We start from the raw sequence: 19,216 nt of genomic DNA, 5'->3' as shown, positions 1-19,216 counted from the left end.
AAACCAAGGAGCTTGAACCCAGAGATCCTATTTTCTGCTTGTTCTGGAAAAATTCCTGCTGAGCTGCAGGCATATAAATTCAAATAGAAGAGCTATAGGTACATTAGAAATACTGAAATTGATTAAATGACATTTTGCATGGGAAAGGAGCTCAAATTTAAGTCAGGGTCTTTGTGCCTAAGAGTAACGTAGCTACAAACTGAATTTCAACTCGTGTTTTAAATCTGGTGGCTTACTTTTGCTGCGGGAGTGGGTTTTAACTACATCTGGGACTGAAGATATGGCATCACCAGCCTCTAAAGCAGATACAGAGATGTCTCTCTGCTTTGAGAAACAACACTTCAAGTCAAGTTCCAATGAAGCTACAGCAAATTTAAAGCCAGTGTTTTAAGACAGTGTATTTCTTTGTCTGCAGAGAGGAGCTTCAACCCCAGCTGTGAGTGCTTCAAAGGCATAGATTCCACAGCTGGTACTAGAGCTGGAATTAAGATGCTAGCTTCAACATATGCTAGATTTTATGATCCAAAGTTTTTCATTATCAGTTTTATCAATGTAGGCATTTTAATAAATTGGAAGTAATCTATAACACTAATTTGCAATTTTAAATACAGCTACACTCTAAAATATTATTTAGATGAAGGAGACATTTTAGAATTTGTGAATTACTTACATTTTTCAGAGGTTATCCTTTTCAAAGGATCAGACATATACCTCCTGTAGTTTGGTAAGGTGCTGAAAGCAAGACTTACCTTTATTAGCATATCTGGGTAGAACTTTTCTATGACCAATCAAGGCCTCTGAAACATTTATGCTGTATACTGAGGAATGACTCCATATCCTAGCCAAGTACAATATTCAAGCTGCAAAAAGGCCAGTGCTACTATATGGAAAGATGGGATTATTTCCCAGACTTTGTTCTGAAAAACTAAAACACTTCAAGCAGACAGCTTGGCATGTGAAGGGAGAGCCAAGAGTGAGACTGCAGCTTTTGCCACCCTGTTAGTGTGGCAAAGCAGGTGAACAGAAGCTCCTCATCACAGAGGCACTGTATCCAGGGGAAGGATGGTTCACGCTAATGTAGAGCACAGATTTCATAATATTGTTTAAAAAAAAATCCCACTGATACATGTTCAAATAGTATTTCCTAGATTAATTCACAGGACACCCCCCCTCCTCTTATCCCTGACCCACAGATAATGTGGTTCTGCCATCCTCCATGGAGGAGTTTGGAGCCTAAGGAAAGGATCTAGAGGTGAGCAGGGGACATGATAGGAAAGCTCCTGCTGGTTCATTGTCTACAGGGTGTATTGAGCCAATAGAACTGGAAAAGTATCCTAAGAAAGGCTTTTTGGAGGGTATCAATTCCATTTTTAGTCATGGAGTTTATTTTATCGGAATTCAAGCCTACTTGGAACAGTTTGCCCTTTTATTTTTAATGAAAAATCTAAGTCAATATTTTACAGCCTTGCTGACAAAAAGGTCTCTTTAAAAAAATCCTAAAGATTTTCTTGGTGAAATAGCTTTATTTTGCTTTGTCTGAATTATTTCATAAGCAAAGCATTCCAGTGTATTTGGCTTTGTTTATATATTTCCTCTCTTTCAAATTAAATGAAAAGGGACAAAAATATAGGGAATGAGAAGAAATAAGGAGCAAAAGCTAAATTAAACTGGAGACAGCTCGAAGCTTCTTGAAAATACTTTTTGCATACTCATTACATGTCCTATTTCCTCCCTCCCTTCTCTAAGCAAGAGGCAACACTACATTTTATTAGCCCACAATGAGAAGCAACACAATGTTTGCTATCTGACCAGGCTAGAATTACTGTCAATTCATCTGCTCTGTGTAAGAGACATTAAAGAGCATCTCTCGTTCCATACTGAGGTTTACATTTTGTCTGCAGCTATCAGGTTTTTCAGTCTTTTTAACAAGGGCAGTACAATGTCTTTGGAGGGATTATATGGTTGCCCTTTTCTTACTGCAACTTAAAGTATAATAGAGAACCATGGAGTAACTGTAACACTGTAATTAACTGGAGTGGCTCTGCTGATGTTATTAACAATGAGCGTATAATTCAAATGGCTTCTAAATAGCCATAAAGCCCCAAGAGTGACATCCAGTTCCATATTCACTTCATAACCATCTGTTACTATCAAAATACATTGGATCTTCCAGTTTATGGTGAAAGTTTTAAAGTAATACCTGTCTTTGAGTTGTTGGGAAATGCTTTTCTAGATGGTCCATGACTGGGGAAGTAGGTAAAAATTATAATATATTTATACTAAATATTAGGTTTTATTTTAGTCTATCAGAGCAAATACATGCTTGTAATTCTTATTATCCTTCTGTTTCCTCCCCAATGCAATATTCTTTTTCATTTGAATTCTTCATTCTGAGCAATTTATGTACATGTGACATAAATGTAGCCTGCATTAGGGAGAAGTGGAAAACCTACAGTTCAAAGCCATTATGAATGTCTCTGCACTGTAGTGCAGAGCTAAGCTTGTGTGAGTTGTCATAGTGTTATTAAGGTCAACATTCCAGCAACTGGTAGAGCATCTGATGCTCCTATGGTTTTGATCTGAACACACTCATGATTTCCCTCCCATCTGCTTTCCTTTACATGCTAAACATTTATATTTCAAAAACTATGTGCCTAGAATTTCACCTTTAAATTCCCACACAAGTACTTAAAAGTTTTTAAGGTGTATATACCATCTCTGGCTTCTGGGAAAGCAAGAGAGGAACCATGGCTGGGGGAGCAGAGCTTTAACAGGCATCAAGGCTCAAGTTCCTGGCAGAGAAATGGAATTTCCTGATTTTTTTTTTTTTTTCTCCTTCCCTTATTATATGCAATATCACTCTAATTCTATTTTTAGAAATTGAATAATTTTCAGGACAAATTATCAAAGGCATTAAAAAAGGGTCACAATGAGCTACTTACCCAAAGGAATCTAATAAGCTGGGCAAAGTGAACTTTACCCCTTCCCTTTATCAGTAGTCTGGCCAAATACCTCAAGCAGTCAAGTGCCTCAAGTCTCCGCAGGCCACTGCAGCTGTGTGGAAAGAACTGGAGGCTGAGTTGAAAACAGTCAATAGAAGGGTGAATGCAGTTGATGGGTGGGGGATGTGGATGGGGTTATGGAGCACTGTTTAAATTCGGGACACAATCAGATCTAGGACTGGAGTCTGAGCCTAAAGTAACCAGAGCTTGCTTATTACAGGTCTCTGAAAGACATTTGAGGTTAAGGGAATGCTCTTGCTGCTATGGACAAAGAACTCTGTTGGTTTGAGACTAGAATCCGAGTTAGTGCAAAGTTCTCAGAGAGTAAGCAGTGAGAAGATGGTCATGCTGATGAATGACAGTGAGACCCATAGAGACAACAAATGCACATTTCCAGAGGTAATTTTATAAATGGATATGGTTTGTTGAGACACAGTAGTGTTTGCAGCAGAGATGAGGGAATTAAATAAGCATGAATTGAATGAAATATCGTGGTAGATTTCACTGGACTGGTAGAGCTCAGATAAAAACTGTCCCACGGGATGCAGGGCCAGGAGTCAAGGGAATTGATAAAACCATCAGAGCAAGGGCTTTGCCAGGCAGTGATAGCCAGATTCAGCCCAGGGTCCAGATCAAATTCATGGCAGTGAGGCAGGGGCAAGGCTAACATTTGAAGTCACTTTGCTGGTCAGGGTTCTGACCTTATCTGATGGGGGTAATAAGGGTTAGACGTAGTACTGTGTTTGCTGGGCAGGATCAAAGTCATGCTGGGAAGTCCTTTGAGGGTTGGGGTATATCAACAGGCTCTCTGGACAAGCATTGCATGGACTGTTAGTGCTCTCAGGGCCCTGGCAGCAAATGATGAATAGTGACAAGAACCTCTGAACTACCTTCTAGGTTCAGAATTGGGGTTGAGGCAAAAGGCATAGACTTATGAGATAGCTTTAAACTGTGTCAGATAAAGCCCACAGAGCCAGGATGTGGGCTGACAACAGCAGCATGGTGGTTAGATCTATGAAAAGTTTCACTCAAGTACAGTTAAGGCTAAGTTCCATTCAGGGAATAAATAAATATAGTAAAAGGCACCATTTATTTCTAGATCACTATAGTCTAGAATAAGAGCTGTCAATGGGTTAAAGCTGCCTGATGGATTAAAGCACAGCCATGGCAAAAAAAGGAAAAAAAGGAAAGAAAAAAAAAAAGTTGATTTCTTGAGTTTTTTTACCTCTGGGCATGAACAGGAATAAGTTGCAGATTGACCTAAAGCAACGATGAAGGACTTACCCAATTTTTTTCCTGCAGAAAAATAGATGGGGTGTTGTGTATGCGCCAATGGTCAATTTAGCATGGGCAAATACAGAATGTGGATCCCCCTTCCAAAGAGGTTTTGCTTGTTAAAGCTGAGATCAAAGTATCAGCTTTAGCAAATCTATTGAACTAGATGGAAAACTATCCAATCTTTCACAGAACTTTTCTGAAGTCACCCCTTTGGGCGCATGATCACAGTAAAGCTGGCTGGGTACGGGACCACCGAACTTGGCCTTGAGAGTAAACCAACGGATATCATTTTGAACACCCTCAGGGACAAGCAGAGTCTGCACTTATACTGTGCAGCTGAAGGTTAGCTGAAGGTTAGCTGAAGGTATGAGGGCATTACATAGACAGTGAAGAAACTCTGAGTCTGATGTAGTAATAGCCAAGGCAGAGGAGGATAAAAGGTGCCTTCCTTTAGACTCTCCCAGACATCTTTCTCTAGGTTCTGTCCCATATTGTAACGGGAGAAAGAATACCAAAAATGGTAATTTTGGTTGTACATTGAATGAAACTTTCATTTGTAGTAAATGGATTGTTCAACTTAAAAACCCAGCATAACTCTTTTCAGCTTTCACCAAAGACACTAGTGAAATATATTTTTCCTGCAGTGGAGTCTATAAGTTCTCAATTGACTGACTTTCCCAGCATCAGTTGCTATTTGAAGATTTTTTCACACACTTTCATTACATTTAACCTTGTATTGTTTAATTTGGGACTGGAGATCAAATCTGGCTTTCAGCTAGGCACATAATTTGAACAGTGGACGCTAGGGATAGTTTTATTTTAAGTGTCTTCTGTTTGCATTGTCAAACTTTAGTTCATTTTTCTGAATTCCTTAATTTGTTTGGAATGTATATCTATCATTAACATGTCCATACTAAAGTATTCTCCAGCATAGAATAAGGGCATGCAGTAATAGTATCACTATTGAAAAAGAAAGTTGGAAAAACAGTTTGTTTACAATCCTGTTTTTTGACAGTCTTCTATTGCAAAGAAAATAATTATAGTAATCTGATCAAACCTTTTGAAAGTCAGTGGGAATTATCCCATAAACTTATTTGGCATTTGTTAGATTATGAATGAAATTGATGATAGAATGATGTAATATTAATTTTCTGCCATGAACTGCAGTAGTAGAGATCAAGCAGATCTTTTGAGAAAGTTATGACATGAAGTTGGCACTACTGGTTTTTACCAAGTAGTCTAATCACTGTACTCTCCCCAGATACAAAAGCAGCATGTTTGTCCTCTGCTCCTCTAAGCAATATCTGACAGCAACTAAAGATGCAAGAAATAAATACAAAAAAAAAAATTAATTATTACAGTTAACTGGAAGATATTAACTAGCCCAGTATGGAGTCAAGTCCCATTCCCAGTCTAATTTCAAGACTACTTCATGCACAAAGGATGGACAACTTGAGGACTGTTCAAGTTTTATCATCTTCAAATCCCCAGGCATCACAAACTATTTGTTTTTAAAAAATTTGTGCTGATCCCTTATGAAAATCCAGTTATTTACAAAATAATTTGTTTGTAGTTTCTGAACTCTGTTTCTGTTGAATGGTCTTCAAGAAGAGAAAAACAGAGACCAAGAGCAAACATCAGGCTGCAGCTGAAAGATGATTTAAGAAATCATTCCTAAAAGTAACATCGTGCTGCTTGAGAAACGTGTCTGGTTTTCATCTTTGCCAGCTACCAGAGTCAAGCACTTATTCACAAAGGCTCCCAGAACAGCGAGGTCTATTCCCCTGCAGTTCCCCTCCTTTAGAAAGCCTTTCATGCAGACACGCAGCCACTCGCTGGAGCCCACGGCTGCTGCTGCAGACGTGAACTGAAATCCCAGGAAGCCACGAGATGGAGTAGCCAGCAGCAGGAGCAGGTATCCAGCCGTGACTTCTGGAGAATTTATACCTCCAGAGTGGGTCACAAATGTAGTCAAATCTGAGAAGAGGTTACACTGGGACTAGGAAAGAACAGACATCAATTGCAATGCAGGACAGGTCAAGAACATGAGCTTTTACGCCAAGATGGATAATTGAGAGGGCGGAAGGAAAAATTCTTCTGGAGTGGAGGACTTTTGTTGTTTTGGGGGGTTTTTTTTATTATTTTCAGAGGCACTTAGCTACAGCTAGAGAAAAGCTACTCTTCTCAAACATGAGTGCTGACACTGAGTCAACAGCCTGTTAATTCAGCCATGTAATTTATATTTTAAGACCCCAATCTGAGTGATATGAATGTTTAAATAAGTAAATATAATCTGTTCAGCAAAGTCTCTTCACTTTCTCCCAAATTAAGCATTTTTTACATTGAATTTTTCTGTGTGAGTTCTACAGATTGCTAAATCAAGACATCAGAATATTAGGAAATTTACATATAATTAATAGAGTTTTCCAGTCAGAAATCCCCTGCAGAAGCCAGTGGTTTATGATTTGTTGTTCTCCCTGAAGAACTTTGTGTTTAGGAAATGCCAGCAGCTGTTTTCCTTAAATAAAAAATTTTAAAAAAAAAAATTTTGTGTTTTGCTGATGATTCAAAAACTCCATCAGTATGCTTATAAAGGAAAGAAACAGCTATGAAGAAACTTGCTTGCTTTCATTTTTATTTGGAAGAATTACCACTATTCTTACCTCTAATACAGCACAGAAACAATTCCTGTGATAAAACTTGGAGCAAACATTTTTATCCTCCCATAAACTGGATTTCATTGGCAACCTGTAAATACAGTATGACACTGTTGGATTCACAGATACTAAAAATGTGGATATAGGTCTAGAGGACAGTATCTGTGGAGTGCTTCAGCACACCCTGCTCTTTTCACTTGATACATATTTCTCTCCAACCTTGGGCAGGGTAATTTTATTCTCCCTGGATACTAAGAGCCATATTTTAGGCTATATTCTCTGTCTGTGAGGGAGGGATCAAGGACTTACATTATTACATTTATATGCAGATTAGTCCACCTTGACTCAGCTAGAGTGAAATTAAATTAAAAGCTGCTTACTTGCTAGCTCCTTCCTGACAGCAGGTAGAAAGGAAGAACAGAAATGGCATTTTCTTCTAGTTCTACCTTGTTGTTTGCCTGTCATATGCAGTAGGTAGGCTCAGGTCGTTTCATGATTTGCTGCTGTAGAGAAGTAACAAACCATCGACATAATGGGAATGAGAGAGTTTTGATCCAGGCACTTAACTCTAAGTCAAATGTCTGCTGAAACAGTAGGTTTGCCTGGGGCTTTGGGGCAGATTGCCAGACTCTGGCCTCTGGTACGTGCTAGAAAGAACTACCCACGTGAAGAGGGCACCCCGGGCAGTGCTGAGTCTCACAGCACCCCTGAGGTTCTCTGGCACAGCATCCGCTGAGATCCAGTATCTGCCTGACTTCTTGTTTGCTCCCAGGATGTTGCTCATCCATGGAAGAGGGAGATAACAAACCTTCAGCTCCTCTGACTACTGAGGCTGGAATTCCTAGGTATTCCCTAGGTGAGTGGAAATAGTGGAAAACTAGAAGGCTTTAGCTTCCTTTTTCACATGAAGCAGTCCCCAAAATGTCTGGCAGGTGGTAACTCCAAGATTTCAAGGACTAGTGAGAGATTTAATATTTTTTCCCTCTGACTTCACCAGGTGAATGGAGACTTGCACCCTTCATTACGAGTTGCAGAGACAGAGACAATCAATATATTCTGCTGTACAAACTTAAAGAATAAAAATAACTTGGTAGGTACCAACCCAGGAAAAGTCTGAAAACTGTACTGTTTATGAGAGGGACAAAAGAGAAAATAATTTAAAAAATATATATCAACATTCAGAAAGATACACACTGTAGGTAAAATTATCTTTAAGCAGCATTCAAATTCTGTGTGTCTACTGAGACTGCTTTTGTTATAAGAATCTTCATGAAAATTAAAACACATTTGTTGCCCATTCACACCTTTGCTCTTCATTCCAGAAAAAAATCCTCTATGATTTAGATGTGAAATATCTCAAGAGAGCCAGGGAATGCAAAAATTAGTGTAGTCATAGTGTTGCAACCCTTAACTTCTAAAAAGTGTTAATATCATCCCAGGAACAAATTCAGATAAAGCATTGTAATTTAGTGACTTGCATATCTATGATCACAAACCACTAGTGCTTCAAAAGCATCTTTTTTACTGTTATCTTACTACAAACCACTTTATGTTCACAAAGAATTCCCTCAGTCATGTCCACTCAGTTTAGTACTTACCTGCTTGGATTGGAAAATGTGAAAATACTGATAGATTTTAGTCCACATTATAGATTTGGTTCTTTTGTAGTCTTACTGATCTTCTCATAGAATACATGATTTTTGGTGAATTTAACAAAACTTACTGAGAGATAATTTTTATTCATTCCTAATATGCCTAATCTCTCTGCTCTATACTGTGCCATGGCAGAGCTGTTATTTTAGATAAGAAAGTGCTTGGCATAAACAACCACAGTAATATGAACAGTAATTACAGGTGCCCAGGCCTCCTAGCAGCATTCTTCCAAGTGCCAAGTATTTGTGGTTAACTTTCAGGTACCCACAGCCCCTATCTTGCCTGACAACATTGCTTCAGCCAGCCAGTCACTGCCTGACAATTTATCACTAGTTCAGACTACAGGAACCTGACTAAATTTGGGTTGTCCTGTGGTCCAGGAGTTTAACTGGATCATTCTTGTGAGTCCCTTCCAATACGCTGTGGATTCTGTAAAAGCAGGTTGGTCTCAAATGTATGGACTTGTAGTGAGAGATGCTATGTTAAACAAGTACATATTATTAATTAAGCTACAATACTGACTTGTGCAATGCATACCATTAGGGAAACATACTGGAAGGGTAATGCAAGGAGGGGGCAAGCTCATTGTTCATACCACTTTGTTCAGAGGCAGTTTTCATGGCACATCCCCCAAGAAATCTTTGCCATGTGGTTCGGGTTATATTGCAGCATTTGGCTTGAAATGACCCATACTACTGTGTTGCTGTGTGAATATGTTTTATCTGATTCAGTACAAAAATTGTGGGAAGAAAACCATGCTGAACACTGAATCTTTTCCTGGCATTTCTTTGCAAGGCGTGGTGTCATGCACAACAACAAAGACCAATTATTGGTTTCAAAACAGCAATGGCTTAAAAGAAGTCACTGTGAGTATTTTCAAATGAGACTCAGTGAAATATTTTCCCCTTCTGGAAGATTTTTAAGCCTTTGGCTTGAAACATGCCTTAGTAGAGTGTCAGCCTTTACTTCATCCACAGTGGTTGACCATTTGTTCTCTTTTTCTCTCATCCAATGCAGTCACGTGGCTAGGATTCATTACAGCATTTCCACATGAGATGACACTGTAATACAAATAAAAGTGAAATTCTGTGTATCCTAATTGTCAGTGTGAATATCTGTACTAACCAGTACTAGAGAACTGGCATTCATAACACATTCCCCAGGGGCTTGATTCCCTGATAAAGCTAGTTCCAATGTCTTCTACAATTTTGTACGTGGAACTAGAGTACTGCACCCAGTTCTGGGACCCCCAGCGCAGGAAGGACATTGACCTGCTGGTGCAAGTCCAGAGGGGGCCACCAAGATGATCAGAAGGATGGAGAACCTCTCCCATAAGGAAAGGCTGAGAGGATTAGGATTGTTCAACCTGGAGGTGAGAAGACTTTGGGACGGCCTAATCGCAGCCTTCCAGTACCTGATGGGAGCCTACAAGGAAGATGGAGAGAGACTTTCTACAAGGGCATGTAGGAACAGGATGAGGAGAAATGGCTTCAAGCTGAAGAGAATAAGTTTAGAATAGATATTAGGAAGAAATGTTTTAGTGTGAGTGTAGTGAGGCACTGAAACAGATTAAGTATTTATGGATGCCCAATCTCTGAAAGTATTCAAGGTCAGTTGGATGGGGTCCTGGGCATCCTGGTCTAGGGGAAGCTGGCCCTGCCCACAGCAGGTTGATTGGGACTAGATCATCTCTAAGGTCCCTTCCAATCCAAGCCATTCTATGATTATATGATTCTTGCAAGGAGTTGCCACTTTGCATCTTGTTATTGCAGTTTGGCAATACAGTGTCTTGTTTCTATTTGATATTTCTAAAATCTGAATTTAACCAGTACAATAATTATTTGCTGTTCAAAATGCTTGTGTGTTCCTGTGGGGTTGTCTGAACTGAAAGCGTGCTGATTGGTTTCTGTATTTACACATAATTTTATCAGTTGCCAGGGAAACTTAGAGCACTCTTTTAGGAAAAGAGAATCCAGATTAACTGTGCCAGTCATAAATTCTAAGTAGTTTTGCAAGTGGTCAGTTACATAATTTTGCTAAGGTAATAGAGCCTTTAATATTTGTTATTATGTTTCTAGCTTTTTACTTTAGGTTAAAAGAACAGAACAAGTGTCCTCCAACACGGCACACTTGAAGGATTATAGTAGTTTAAATAGTAGCATCTGTTTTATGGAGTATTTATTGTAAGTCACAATAGTGAGTACAATGTTGCCATGGATGATCTTATTACTGATTCATAAAACTGACCTTTAAAAATTAAAAGAACAAGAAAGCTCCATTTTAGGGCAGCAGTTGGGATTATATAAAAGTGTTCAGGCCTTTGCCTTGGAGCTGGATGATATTTGTATGCCAGGGTCAAAACTGTGATCTTGAACCCCCCATGATCGGCTGAAAGGTCAAATGGCTCTTCCCTCCTTTGCTGTAATCCCTACCTGCTGATGTGCCTGCAGCAGGCTACCCCTGCCTGGGGAAAGATGGAAAGCAAGTAAGGAAACTTGTGGGTTGAGACAGACACAGTTTAGTAAATGAAAGAAAGAAAAAGAAAGAAAGAAAAGAAAAAAAAAAAAAAAAAAAAAAAACCCTGAAAAAAAACAAGTGGTGTGAAGGCAATCAAAGAGCAATGGCTGTTTTCCAAAAAGGAAATAAAAACCCTCACTTGGGTTTTGTTGCTGAGCACATGCTGTGCAGTGTGGGATATCCCTGGGGTTAGCTGGGGTCGGCTGAGCCAGTTTTGTCCAATTCCAGCCTCTGCCTGCCCCCAGCCTGCTCACTGGGAGAGCAGAACCGGAAAAAGAGAAAGCCTTGGTGCTGTGCAAACACTGCTAACAACAGCCAAAACACAGCCTGTTGTCAACACTGCTCTGGCCACAGATCCATAGTACAGCACCCAACAGACTGCTCTCAGCACAGTTAACTCCATCCCAGCCAGAGCCAGCACAGCAAAAGTATCTGACATGTGTAGGGAGGTAACTGTGCCTCTCCAAAACTCTCACACTTCTGCATGTAGTTACAGTGTTCAGGAACAGGAATATTTGGGCTCACTCTTTGGGAGATCCAAGCCCTCTTTGTGGAGAGCACCCACAGGATGAGGACTGCGGGGTTTTCTGGTGATGAGAAGCCCTCATCACCTGCCCAAGCACTGTGCAGAAAACCTCCCCTCCTTCATCAGCACATAAGCAAATTGTAAGGGAAGGTCCAAAGGGTGTAGGTGCTCAGCTGGGGGGCAGGAGCCCACCCTGGGTTCCTGCGCTTCTTTTCTTTTCAGTGGAGAATAAATATGTAAGCAAGACAGAGTAATAGTCACAGTACAAAACTACGTACCTTCTCTGACTACTAGATTATTTCATACAACAGACTTGGCTATCCCTCAATTTTCCTCAGAAGAAAGTGTCTGCCCGATGCTCCCAGCTGTGTACTGTGGGCACTGGCTGCACCTTCTCTGCAGCCTGGGCAGCCACCAAGACTCATTTCAGGCAGCTGCTCTTTGCTAGCTCAAGGCAGCTCCCTGTTCAGCAAGCTCGAGATTTCAGACCCTGCTTTGAGGTGTCTAACTCAACAGGCACCAGCCAAAGAAGTTCAGTCCAAGATCTGAAAAAGACTTATAGCTCTCTTGAGCAGCATCTTAGGCCAGGTGGGATATACCCAGGCACCCAAAACAGAAAGACATGTTCACATGTGTTCAGCCAGCTTTGAAATCCAAGCTTATCTTCAAGAGTGACCTAGCCCAATCAAGACAGGTTCATAATCTCTCTTACTTGTAGGTATTTTCAAAAGTGAACTCCCTTCTATGCTCTTCCTTAGTAGTTTTTGACTATGTTAACTGTTGTTAGATTTAAGCTATGTCAAAGTTACTCCTGCCCTCCTGACTGCAGTTTTGCTTAATCTGGCCACAGCAGAGGTGGCTAAACCTCCTCCCAACCCAAACCCATTACGTAAAAGCAGACATAGATGCGACCAGAAGACAAAATGCACTTTCAAACTACCACGAAACTGAAGAACCTTGTGATTGCCAGGTGCCCCAAAGTCTACTGACACTGACACGTGTGGTGCACATACCACCCTTAGTAGCTGTCTCAGGAAACAGGATGGTTTCTGAAGGAGAGCATCCCTTGACAGTCACTCTGGTCAAAATTTATTTAGAAAGTATCTTTAAGCCATGGATTGATATAATCAGAGTGCTAAATAGTATGATCCTTTTGCTGTGTTAAGTAACCCATAAAATCTAACACTGACTGCTTTCAATAGTAGTAATTGAAATGCAAATATGAAACACAAATGTGGTTTTCTCTCTCCACCGACTTGAGAGGTGCCTGTTTTCCAAACTGGGGACTGACCCCCTTTAGATGTCTATAGTCTGCACAGAGTTGCACGCTCCATTTCTTATTCCTTTCCTTCTAGAAAAACTCCTTTCACCTTCAGCTTGTTGTTTTATCCCCATTTTTCAGTTGCATCCACCTATTTTCCCTTGGTTTTGCATCCTTTGGTCAGAGACAAATTTTACAATTGTGAGTCATCTGTCACAGGACTGTTCTATGATAGGAGCTCTCAAACATATCTGCAAAACCAAATAAATATGCAAATAACTGTAAAAATAAGTGACAACAAAAGCAAATAACCAAAATAATGTTTTCGCATCAAGGAATTGCTTCTGGATATTTCGGGCCAGATTAGGCGATTTACAGTCTGTCATGAAGAAGGATTTGACACGAATACAACAGCAACTTTGCAACACAGTAACTGATTGAACAAAACATCAGACAATATTTCAGTGTTACATGCAAAGTATTGCAGTCAGAGAAGAGCTAGCAAATATGATCACTACTTTTCTTCTTCTTGCTTCACTGTTGAAACAGAAGAAAAGAGAGACAATTAAAATAAGAGGAAATAGACTTTTGTCTCTAAATCATCTGCACTTAGCCAAATTCTATTCCTAACAAGTAAAATTTACTCTGGTAATAATCCCCTTAAATGCTGTGATATAAATAAACTTCTAAATGGTGTGTCTCAAAATTTACCTAATAATTTCATGGTTCTTGGAAATTATAAGATTTCTGAAACAGACACTTTTATGCAACCAATTCAACATAAATTAATCATAACATCGCAACAACATGTAAATGTAATTTCTATATCTGTAGGTGCTCCATTACAATTGGTCTGTGTTAATATCAGTCAACCACTGCCTAAAATAAAGTCTACCCTCCCTTTTTCTCCCCAGTATATCTTCTGGCCATATATAATGTAACTTGAATGTTGAGAGGAATGAGTATTGCTGCTCTATCTGTGCCACTAGCCTGTACTATCACAAACACCCAACTTATGTTTTATACCTGGTCAGTCTGGTATGAGTATCACAGATGGAAAAACTTATAGAACATACCCAGCTAAATGAAATTCTACATTTTGTTTAAGTAAAAAGAGGTGAAATTGCATTAAAAAAATCCCCACATTTTTGCAGTAGGAAATAATGTTGCTGTAGTGTTGACCAGAGAATGAAGAAAATTCTGTGAAGGAAAGATGCTTTCTCTAATTAGACATGGGGATTTTAAAAAAAGAGCATAGCAGTATTTTTAAAAGGAAAAATGGTAGGAAATATTTCATTTTAAGCAAGGTCAGTATTTTATTAACATAGAACATTCAAAAGTCCTAAATGTCCTCATGGTCTCAGCCATAATTTTCTGATAATCCTGCCATTTATGCTACTAGTTGCCAGTAATGTGTATGTAGTTCTGATGGAGTTATAGAGATACCAGTAAAACCTCTGTGCTGCAACTCACACAGTGGAAAAACACTACCAAACAGACTAAAGCAGTTCCCTGCTGCAGGCAAAGAAAAACCTGCAGAGGGTCACTCTGTAGGTGCACATTGGGAAATTTGCCACAGGAAGGTGCAGGGAGAAATGAAGCAAATTCAAACACACAAAAATTGTGTACACTGTATGTATAATACTCATGCAACAAACTTTTGCATTTGTACTACAGACTGCCTTGGGGCAGCTGGAGGAAGAGCTTTGCAAGGAATTAAATTGTTCTTCTAAAAGACAAAAAAATTATACATGAATGATAAAGAGCATTGAGATGACAGAAATCAGTTACCTGTTCATAGTCCACATGTTCCAGAGACATATCATTGCAGTACAGATTTAACCACTTAACCAAAATTCTCTATAGCTACAGTAACTGCTCAAGCATACCTTTCCTGCTAAATCCACAGCTGAAAAGAAACATATCTTGTCATTCTTCTAAAATTTTCATCTTTGCTTTTACGCCCCTTAGTATTTCTGTAATAAATTGCCTAACAAGACAGTTAGAAAAATTCATTAGCAATGTGTGCATCTAAATATGGATTAAAGTGTGTGGGTGGTTTTTGGTTGGTTGGTTGTTCATTTTTTCAAATAGGTTTTGGGCAGGTTTGTAAAGGAAAACTGAAACCTGACTTGGCAACACTGATTATAGGATCCATGATTTTTAATGGGTTTGGATACGTCCAAAAAGACATGACCATCTTTTCACCTGTAAGAACTATTTGTGAGATAATCGTAACTCTTTTTGCTGAAAACACTGAAATGACTGGTAATCAAAAGGTAAAAGTAGAAATCATCTCAGTTTTTTTTTCAAGGATTTATAAATCAGTATGATTTCACCTGAGTAAAATAAGGAGTTCTGTTTGAACTCTCAAGAGCAATCAGAAGTAGAGAGGCCAAGAGAACTGAGCTCTGTTGTTTTGGTAGCTACACCACTGGTGTTTAGCAACTATTTTACCAGCAGTAGAAATCTTGGCTAGGTTCCCCTGGGTTTTAATTCTTATTCAGTTGAATTCAATAAGTACCCTGTTCTAATGTAACCAAAACAGTGGACCCAGAAATTCAGTTTCCAGCTTTTCATTCCCTCGGCAGGAAACCGTTGTTCTTTTTTCCAAACAGCTGAAAACAAAACAAAACAAAAAATCAGGAAAATATTCAGAGAATGGAAATGTTTGAGGTAGAGAAGAGGGTAATCATTTACATACGTGCATTGAAAAGTTTTGAAAATTAGTTTTGGAGCTCTGCTTGCACTTGTATTTCTTCCCCACTTATTATTGCTCTCTAACAGTAAACTTTGTTCAATTCTGTCAGAGCCAACAGAAAAACAGTAGAATTTCACCCAGCAGATTCAAACAGCAGGAGAACACCTTTGCCAAAAAATAAGTAAGTAAATAAATTGCTTTTTTAAATCACTGATAAGTAATATAAATAAAAGTTTTATTGTTAATGTGTCCATGCTATTATCATACACCCTACTCTAATACACTCTCTTGTGATTTACAGCTTGGTCACTGAACAGGAAACCATTCAGCTTCACCCTGCGCTCAAAAGCTGCTACTAACATAATTTTTTTGTAATTGTAAGAGTGAGCTTACTCAGAAGCTTGTGGTGGTATTTCCCAAACTTTAGGCAATTCCAAGGGGGGATGCTGAGATATAGATAAAATGTGTGCATTAATGCAGTCTTAATGTGATCCCTGGCCAAATCTCCATTGCAAAGTAACTTTTGATGTTGTTTCTGAGTACTAAGTACTGCTACTGCAATGACCACAAACATTGCTGGACAGGCTGATACAGAGCTACTGTCCAGTGGGTAAAGAGGGTCATGGTGAGAGAACCCACACCAGAGTAAGGCTTATGTGGTTCTTCCACACCCAATATATCTCACATATTCTCCATGGCAGAGTAATATCAGGATGGAAGAATACCACATCAGGACTAGGGGAAGTGTTATACTTACCTGGCAGAATGGGAAGGGAGCCATGTGGAGTGGCACAGGTGCATGTGGAAAGAGAGTTTTAGCTCCTGCCTCCCAAAGGAAACTCATCCCTCCAACAACACACTGAATATGCTAAAGGCTGTTACAATATTTATATCTAAAATGCATGTTTGCAAAACGTGTAGAGCTCCCTACAACAAACTTGGAGCTGTAAGTGAACACAAATGTAAGGTTTGCCCTAAGACAGTTGAATTTCCAGATCTGCCAAGTCATTTCTCAAATGTACTTATTATCCTTGCAACTTTCAGTCATTAATTTAAACTGGACTCTTTGAGAAGTTTCACAGAACAATGGCAATTTCTAGTATTTAATTAAGTGGATTTTGTTTCTTTTTTTTTTTTTATGTATTTAGATCTTGCCCAAACTTACATGAAGTCATGAATCCAAATATACATCGGAAAGGTAAAAATTTTTCACTGCTGAAAAAGGAAGTACTATAGCATGTCTATGTAGCCTACTTCTTACTCAGAGCCAGTAAAATCTGTGACAGATCAGAACATTTTAATATCATAAAAATTAAAATTAATTAGAAAAATGGAAAGTAATGGATACCCACTAAAGGGATACACACCAATGCAGACAACAAAAAGGTGCTTACTTCCACTGTCCCCCCAAAAATGTTTGGCTTCATGATGGTATACACTACAAAAAGCCAGGAATACATTATTCTCTTGATGCAGACTGAAAACAATACTTTGGCTGATGGTTTCTAGAAAGCAACTGAAGGAACTTTTTTTTTCCTCAGTTGCTTGGAAGGTCTCTACCTTTTTGCTGTTTGCTGTTCCAAAACAAGACAATGACATAGGATCTCTAAATCTGTTTCCATGACAGATTATGGTCAGTAGCAATCATGTGATCAGCTACATTATTTTCAAAAGTAAAACACTGCACTTACTTTAATTGCTTTGTAAATGACACTGCAGTTCACCACGGTAGCTGAGCTAAGACACTTAATACAAAGCATATAAAATCATCTAACTAAAAAGTGGTATGTGGTGGTGCAGGGGACGGAACCAGACACAGTGGTACAACTAGCCAGATAAATTTATTTGATGTATCATATGTATATAGTGTTATGTGAAGTTTGCTTAAATGCACTCAATATCCATACAATAGAGAAGATTTAGATTTAAGGCTGGAAAAAGCAGTTCTGGGAAAAATAAAACCCAGAAATCTATCATCTAACTGCAAATCTTTTATTGTCCATGGATAGCTGGCCTTAGCCCAAATGCCCACCATAACATGCCTTTTTCACATCTCTGAAATGAAACCTGCATAATCTTTTATTTGGTACTCTTATTAAACCTATATTATTCAGGAAGCTTGTTTATCTAGCCCCTATATGGGCTTAAGAAAGATGCCTGTATACCTGAACAGAACAAGGTTTTGCATCATAATTTTGGGCAAGACAGTAAAAAAGTGACTCTGAAAATATCTATGCTGTTCTTCCTTGCAGCATTTCCAGCTTCAGGGTGTTTTTCTACTGATCCCTGTCAGGATCACAGGGTTTATTAAATGACAGCCCACAATTCTTTATCACCTTCTGCCACTGGCTGAAACACCACAGTGACTAAAAAAAGCCACTGTGCATTCATAGATTCAGAGAAGCCAATGGGAACAGATTTACCTTCTGCTTTCCCACTTACAGGGCTATGTTTGTGATGTTGGATTTTCATGTACAAATTCCTAACCTGACACCCTTTTAAACAAAACATTTTTAGGTCACCATGAAAAGTCAAGATTTCCACAAAATGCACATACTCTTTTAATCCATTGCAAATTAAAGAGAAGAACATTTTTTTCCATTTTGTCCTTTGACATCAAGAATTCTCTCAACTGGCAGAAACACACCCACATGTATGCCATAGAAATATAACACATCAATATTATCATAAGTGATAGTCTCTATTTATCATTTTCACAAGCTATGCAGCAAAGCAACAAAAAATTTTCAGACTGAATAAAACATGATGAGTCCCTTTAGCTTGAGGAGACTCTAGCCTGTGCCAGTTTTAAATCCTTAGCTTGTAGTGAAAAAAATTATGCCACAAGGTCCAGCTGATTGCAGCTACCTGGCACAAAGATTCTGTTCTCTTTCATCCTTGCTCAACAGCCAGTGCAGCAAAAGCCAGAAAATTTGAAGATGTCTCTGCTCATTGCTGGTGGGTTGTGCTAGATGACTTTTAAAGGTCCTTACCAACCCAAACTAGCCTATGGTTAATTAGATGTTCCAGAGAGAGAGAGGGAGATAAATTAGATAGATAGATAGATAGATAGATAGATAGATAGATAGATAGATAGATAGATAGATAGATAGATAGATAGATAGAAAACAGCCAAAATAGTCTCCTTTTAGGTGTTCAGCTTCTATGACAGTACCTCATCTAATGCCTGGACAGTGCACAGCACTTCTCATTCTGAAGGCCTGATATATACAGCAAGGCTGACAGAGTGAAATATTAATCTTCATTATGGAAATTATATTCTTAAATAACAGGAAGAGTGGTTTCTCACTGGTTTGCACTCCTCAGCTAGCACAGAGCAAATATTTGGGCAGTTAGCTCATGTAGAGGGCAGACCCACAGAAAAGCAGCACCAGTGCTGCTCCCTTCACTGCTCCAGTGCAAAGGAGGGCTAAGAAGAAGGAAGGCAGATTCATCCCATCTCCAGTGATTCATACACAACAGAAGAGATGATAAACTGACCTGGACATCAAATTGTAAACTGATACTGGATAGCAATACATCACCTCAAAGGCTTGTGTCAAACAGTACCCTTTTAGCATTAAGCCACAAAATATATGGGCAACAGCATTGACATTTACC

The sequence above is a fragment of the Hirundo rustica genome, chromosome 5 (assembly GCF_015227805.2).
Source record: "Hirundo rustica isolate bHirRus1 chromosome 5, bHirRus1.pri.v3, whole genome shotgun sequence".
NCBI lineage: Eukaryota > Metazoa > Chordata > Aves > Passeriformes > Hirundinidae > Hirundo > Hirundo rustica.
This window is presented reverse-complemented; position numbering follows the sequence as displayed.